The sequence below is a fragment of the Cnephaeus nilssonii genome (genome assembly GCF_951640355.1).
Source record: "Cnephaeus nilssonii genome assembly, chromosome: 7".
NCBI classification, from domain to species: Eukaryota; Metazoa; Chordata; class Mammalia; order Chiroptera; family Vespertilionidae; genus Cnephaeus; species Cnephaeus nilssonii.
This window is the reverse complement of record NC_137078.1, coordinates 2,944,987-2,952,700: the sequence shown is the minus strand read 5'-3', so window position 1 is coordinate 2,952,700 and position 7,714 is coordinate 2,944,987.

Below are 7,714 nucleotides of genomic sequence, written 5' to 3'. Positions count from 1 at the left end.
TGGGAATGCAGACTGGTGCAGCCACTGTGGAAAACAGTATGGAGTTTCCTCAAAAAAATTAAATATGGAACTGCCATTTGACCCAGTGATCCCACTTCTAGGACTATATCCTAAGAATCCTAAAGCACAATCAGAAAGAATGTTACTAGTATGCACCCCTATGTTCATAGCAGCACAATTCACCATAGCTAAGATCTGGAAACAGCTCCAACGCCCCCTCATAGAGGAGTGGTACATTTACACCGTGGAATACTGTGCAGCAGTACCAAAGAAGAATCTCTTACCCTTTGAGACTGCATGAAGGGACCTGGAGAGTATCATGCTAAGTGAATTAAGTCAGTCAGAGAAAGACAAGTATTACATGATCTCACTCATATGCGGAATCTAAATAACAAAATAAACTGATGAATGAAGTGGATCCAGAGACATGGAAAGATGGAACAGAGTGCAGAATCTCAGAGGGAAGGTAGGGAGGGTGGGTGGGTGGGAAGTGATCAACCAAAGACCTTGTATGCATATATGAATAATCCATGGACACAGACAGTCAGATGGTGAAGGCCTGGGGCGAGGGTTGGGGGATGGCTGGAGGGGATCAATGCGGGGGGAAAGGAGGACATATGTAATGCTTTCAACAATAAAGATTTAAAAATAAACAAACAAAGAAACGAAAGAATTGCATAAGGGCCTAAACTTAATTTTATGATAGTATGTGTTTAAGCAATAGCATAATAAAAATAGTCAGACCACCTTTAATGCACAGGAAACAGCTCTCCCTTTTACAGAGGCCTGCATGTTTCTCACGTTTGAGAACTGCATTCCCAAGGACCCATGACTTTCCGGGTTTGTGAGTCAATGGATGGGCCATTGGGTGAATGGGATTTTTTACTAAACTTGGGGTTAAGATCATTATAAGGCCACTACACATTAAATAACTATAGTGGTGTGTGTGTGTGTGTGTGTGTGTGTGTGTGTGTGCTTGTGTTTTGGTGGCAGAAGAATCCCTTGGAGGGCTTGTTAACATACCCCCACATTCTGATACAATCCATCTGGGATGGGGCCCAAGAATGTGCATTTCAAAAAAACTCCCAGACCATGCTGATGGTCCAGGACCACACTCAGAGACTGATAAAATGTCTCACAGTAACACTTTTAACCCCAAATAACAGTGCAGACCCATGAGATGGAAGCAGGAGTCAGATTAAACCAGCCTCTGCCAGGCTTACTATGGGATCCCGAGTAAGCCCTTGGCCCCCTTTGGCCTCCATTCTTTGTTCAGTGAGGAGTTTGGACAAGTCTAGTGACTCAAATCCAGAAGCAAGCCTAAGACCCAAAGCCTGATTTGCATGAGGAGTTTAGAGCCTGGTGTTTTATTTGTGAGACTCCATGTCCGTGCAGGGAGCATATGGCAGGGAGGACAGTAGCCATCTTAGCTCCCTGCTTTGGGGAGGCAAGCTGGCAGTAACAGAAAGGCAAACTCCCTTTTCAAATCCCATCTCTGGCCCTGTGACTGAAGAAGTGATTTATCTGCAAGTCTCCATTTTCTCAGCTTTAAGTGGAGGTACTCATCATCAGGTTAGGTGACTGGGAAGTCACTTCTAGAAAGCATGGGCCCTAGTGGGCATTCTTAATAGATCTGAATTCTCCAGCCACACTTGGCCTGGCCGATCACTGGCCAGCTGACCGTGGCTCCTGGTCACCTTGGGAAAAGAGTGCTTATCACAATTTCACCCCCAAGGACTTCCTCAGGATAATCTGTCCCGGGTAATTCATCTCATGGGCTGGGTCCTTCCTCTCAGGCCTGAAATATCTCCCTCCCTTCACCATTCCTGGGTCAGGCCTGTGACCCCACCATGTGATTTCCTTCAGGACTGGCCCTGGAGCCCTGCCTGCCCTCCAGTCCCTGGCTAGTGACCCATTCTGAACCTGACATACCAGGCAGGGCTCGGCTGGGAAGGAGGAAGCCACTGCTTGTTGTGCTGGGAAAAAGCATGTCCCCACGCCTAGCCCCCACCTTGGCCCAGCCACACTGGCATTCAGCAGGCTGGCTTCCACGCAGCCCTGGTGTGATCAGGCACACACCTACCCAAGGAGGCTTCTAGGCTAGAGGCTGGGCAGAAGGGTTGGCCAGCATACTCCCAAAATTTACAGAAGCCACCTTTTGTGGAGCCAAGGACAGCTCTTTGGATAAAGCAGAGATGTGGATGCACATTCCAGTTCCATTGTGGACTTACTGTGTGATTAGGGGCCAGGGAAGCTACCTCTCTGGGTCTTCGTTTTACTGGTTTTAAATAGAAAAATACCCCATTTCCAGTTGTTGTGAGGATTAAATAAGGTAATACAAGTAAACTGATGCATGAGCTCTACCTCCAACCAGCTAAACCAGACTCTCTGAGGGATAGGTCCCAGGCTCTGGGTGGAGCCGGGATAGAAACCACAGCTGAGGAAACATTATTACCAGCTGACGCTTTGAAGTGGACCAACATGCGTTTGAATGCTGGCTCTGTTATATCATTACCTCTCAGAGCCTCCATTTAGTTGTCCACAAGATGGGGTGCTCATACTTACCTCTCAGTGCTGCTGAGAGAATTAACAGAGTAATGGGTGTTAGGTGCTTTGCACATAGTGACCCCTGTGAGGACAGGTCCTTGTCTGTTCACTTCACTACTGTACACATAACAGCCAGCTCTGTGCCTGAACCATACATAATTGGCACTTTGAACAAATATCTGTAAATGAACAGTGAAGCCATTGTCATTATTGTAGATTAAAAAGCGATGAAAAATATCCCTTGTCTTGGAGATAGAGCCTCTGTCTTTTGACAGACTTTAAAAACTACATTTCCCAGCATCATCTGCAGCTATGAGTGGCCATAACTCTTCTAGCCCATGAGAAGCAGGTGGAGGTCACTGGGTCTTTAGTCCCTTGGGTTCCCCTTCTTCCCATGCTTGGCCACCATTTCGAGGAGGGAGGAAAGAGTGGAAAACAGGAAGGGGCCTGGGACGGGCAGCCTGGGTGAGCTGCCGTTGCAGCCCAGACTGCCCACCTCTAGGCTTTTTTTTTTCCAAGTGAAAAAAAATAAATTTCTCATGGTTTAGGCCTCTAGTTGGGAATTTGGGTTTCTCGTAGAAGGAAAACAGATGCTTTGGGCGTCCTTATTGTCCTAATTTCTGTCCACAGTCCTCAGGATCCAGATAAATCTAGGACAAGAGGACCAAGCAGCCTTCCACTAATTCCCTCCTGTGAATGGAGGCGGGGGGGGGGGGGGGGGTCGGGGTCTTATGAAAAGTAACTTCACAGGGTGATGTAATCATACATTCCTAACTGGGCATGTCACAGGGGCAGTCATGCCCAGGCATATAACTTTTTAGCAAAATTTTTATCTTTGCCTTGAGCAAGCCCTGTCCATTGTTTCTGTGCCTCTAAATTAACACACCTTTGAGATAAGCCATACCACCCTCAAGAGAGCACATAATCTTGTTAACTATCCTGTAATCCAATCCCTGTTTTACTTTTCAAAATGTAACCTTCCACATTTCAAGTGCATAAAAGAAACTGAAAAACTTTCTGTGGAGCATTTGAGATCTTGCTACCAGCATGTCTTTAGTTTGGTTCAAATAAACTCAGAAACATTCTCTATAGGTATGGACATATCTTAAGTCAACAAAAGTCACTTTGCAAAAAATTAATACCTATTTCTGTAGGGTTTTATGGGAACTGAATAAGAGGACCTGGAAGTCCCTGTCCTGGTGTGGCCATCAGAATTCTGAGATGTCCCCAGGTTGCAGGCCCTCTGTGCTGCTCCCTCTAGAAGGCCCTTCCGTCTCCCGGTAGAGAAGTTCTATTCATTCTTCAAACCTTACTCCTGTGTGAAGAGCTCCTGACACCTTCGCCCCATCAATCAGATCTTGTCTCTGGATACACACAGTCTGAGCAGTGACAGCAGAAGGGGTTGTAGTGCCTTCATACAGCAGCGGTGTCCAAGGGTGACAGTTCTGAGGTTTTCAAGACCAAGACCACCTGAAGCAGCCCAGCTTCCGCCTCCCTTCTTCAGATTTTTCTAATTCCACTACCTCCTCTTTTAACAACTGTTTTTACTAAATCAGTAAAGTCAGTTTTTGCCCCTTGTCCAGCCTTAAGTTCTAAGCTAGTCAAGGTTTATGGAATGAATCTCAGTTACACTGAGGGTCATTATAAGGGGCATCTTTCTCTTCACCCAACCCTTTAAGGAATGGAGAATGGGACTGACATGTGCAGCCTCATTCTGAGACTTCTTGAACCAGAGGGCAGGGTGAGTACAAATAGATCTTGCTGGCCAAGGTGCTATGTCCATTTTAGGGACAGGAAATTGGGCTCACTGTGTCTAAGCAACCTGCTCAAAGCACACAGCCAGGGGAAAGCAGAGGGTCAGGCGTTCTTTTGCCACCCTATGGTTAGTGCTCTGGCTCCTGAGTGGTGTGGGCCAGGGCTCTCTCTTTCCGGTCACCCAGCTCTGCTCTGTGTCCACATTCCGCTCAACACACGGCCATTGGCTCCCTAGTCCTTCCACGGGCTGGGAGAGTGGGATTTATCAGCAGCTTCATTTGCAGATGGAGAAACTTGAGACTCAGAGGTGAGAGGCCTGCCCATGGTCATCCAGTTGCCATGTGGGGGGCCAGGACTCCATGCCAAGTTCACGATGATCCAGAGTCCAGGTTCCTTCCTCAGCCCCATGGCCTCAGGCAATGATGGAAATCCTGGAAGGCTCCTGTGGGGTTGTGTGTGACAGACTTCCCCAGAAGGGGAATTGACAGGTGCACAGGTGCTTCTTAGGTGATTGAAGACAGGAGCAAGGAGGGATGATGGAGCCACACCTGTAGGGTTAGGGTTAAGGTTAGGATTAGGGTTAGGGTTTGGGTGAGGCCTTCCTGGACCAGCTAGTGGCTCTGTGGGGTGAAGCAGGGCAAGCATGTGAATCCATGTTTTTCCACCGGCTGAAAGCAGTCAAGAAGATGGGCAGAGTGGGGCCCAGCGGGTGACTGGACCTAGTGGAGCTGAGTTGGGCCAAATGGGCTTGAGCGCAGCCAGCTCCTGGGCTTACAGGTCCAGCCAGTGGTGCTGGTGACAGGAAGGAGGCCCCGCGTGTTGGGCCGAATGGAGGTGGTGGGAGTGTGTAGAGGTGAGGCTGCTTTGGAAATCTATCACCTTTAGACCCCACCTTTCCACCTTTCCACGACTAAGAGGAAAGGAGGGTGCTGTGGTTTCCCAAGCCTGTGAAGTAACCTCAGAGAGAATCTTTTATTTTCGGGTCCTCCCCAGTTTCCCCATTTGGTAAATTTAAGGTAATGGAGGAAAGCAGAAGACATTGGTGTGTGCAGCCTCTCTGAAGCCCTCCCCCTCGTGGGACAGTAGAGCCTTTTCATATTTTCTAGTGGGATTGGATGCTACCTCTCTCTCTTTGGGGTTTGCTGGGTCCCATTAACTTGGGAGGATTCCTTGGAAAAGTCACTTGAGAGACTGTTTTTCTGGAACAATAGTTGTCCCTTATGTTATTCAGAGAACATTTTCTTGGCTCCTCCTGTGACAGCTGCTTTAACCTGGAGGTCCAGGGAGGGGGAGGGGGAGTGTGTGACAGGCTGACTAAGCCTGGTCTGGCCCCAAATCCAGGGTTTCTATAGGCAGGGGCTTTCTGGGGCCTGAGCAGTGTAAAAGTCATGAAAGGGCGTAAAGGGCAACCTCACTGAGCCCCGTGGTTTCCAGCTGGAACATGGGGAGCCTGAGGCCTGCCTCAGGCTGGTGTGAAGCCCAGAGCTACTTCCTTATTCTTGAAAAGACACTCTGGGGATCCATGGAGTAGAGGGTCTATATTTTGACAGTATTATCATGTAATATTTCATTTTATTCTTAATATTCTTATTTATTTCAGAGAGAAGCAGGGGAAGGAGAGAGAGAAAAAAACATCAAAGATGAGAAAGAATTATCAATCAGCTGCCTCCTGCATGTCCCCCACTGGGGATTGAGCCCACAGGGCATCAAGCCCACAACCCAGGTGACTTCCTGGTTCATGGCTCAATAGCACTGAGCTACACCAGCCAGGCTCATGTAATCTATATATATATAAGCCTAATATGCAAATTGTCCCCATGGGAGTTTGAACAGAAGACCAGGAGTTCGATCACTTGCTATGACATGTGCTGACCACCAGGGGGCAGCGTGGAATGAAGGCAGGCCCCGGCCAGCAGTCTGGGAAGGGAGGCCCTGGCTGGCAGCCAGCAGAAAGGCCCCAGCTGGCAGTAGGAAGGCCCTGATCAGTTCTGATCGCTGGACAGGCCAAGGGACCCTACCCGAGCACGAATTTTGTGCACTGGGCCTCTAGTATTTTATATAGTAAATATGCCCCTCTTTATTTTAATTAAGAATTATTATGTACTAGGCACTTTTCTAGGTAGGGGGGATATAGACGTGAACAAGTAAGCCGCAACCCCTGCTCATATTCTCATAGGAGGCAGCTGCAGCAGAGGTATGGCCCAAGAATTTAGGCTGCAAGTCTTAGGCCAGTGATGGCGAACCTATGACACGCGTGTCAGCACTGACACACGTAGCCATTTCTGATGACCCGCAGCCGCTGAGGCGGCCGCATGCCGAGGATGAAACATTTGCTGCTCCTGAGGATGAAACATTTGCGAAATAATGTTTTTTCCTCAAAGTGACACACTACCCGAGTTATGCTCAGTTTTTTGGCGAAGTTTGACACACCAAGCTCAAAAGGTTGCCCATCACTGTCTTAGGCACACCCACTTCAGAGGCCTGTGACCCCTATCCCAGTCTCTCCTAGTCTATGCCAGCAACTGAATTGTTCTAAAGCACACACCTGATCATGTCCCGTAGGTACTGACGTGAGATAAAGGCCTTCTTCAGGAGCTGGTCCTAGGTTACTTCTCGAGTTGCATCTCTCTTCCCTCTCCACATCTCCAGTAACTCGAGCCTACTCACCCCTTCCAGAGTGCGTCATCTCCTCCATCCCTCTGCTCTGCACCTTTTGTTTAGAAGTGCTGATCTCAATGTGAACCACGAGGTGGCGCCAGAACTGTACTCAAGGTTTCCTCCAGTGGCCATCCAGTAAGTACTGGCTACCTATAAACTGGCTCACTTGCTTATTGGACCTTTTAGAAAGTCCCTTACAACTTGTTTCATAAGCAGCCTTTATATTTTTAGCACGGCTAAATTTTATGTCTTAATTTTCCAGATATAAACAGAAATGAGAGTAGTATGATGAAATTTGTCTACCTGGGGTTTGAATACCATCATCTAATGCTCAGAGAGCAAGCTGCATAATTATATTCAGGAACCCCTTCAGGGTCCAAATTCACTCAGCCTGCTTCTGCAACCTTTGTCTCCTGGGTGCCAAGGTCAGGGAGAGTCCCTTCTCTTTCTCAGTCTCTGTTTTTCATAAGCGGGAAATAATTCAATCTGAAGGATTTCTTCCCAAAGTGCTATTTATTTTCCACCCAAGCAGTATTAGGTAAATATCAGATATTACTTGTACTGGTTTCGCATCTTGGGAGAGGACACAAAATGGACTTTCATCTGATGTCAGAAAGTGGTCATGGCTTGGTCTCTGCTAGAGGGCACACCACCTTTTTTGTTGTTAATCCTCCAAGGATATTCTTCCAATGATTTTTTCTTTAGAGAGCTTGGAAGGTAGAGGAAGAGATAAAGAGAGAGAAACATCGATTTG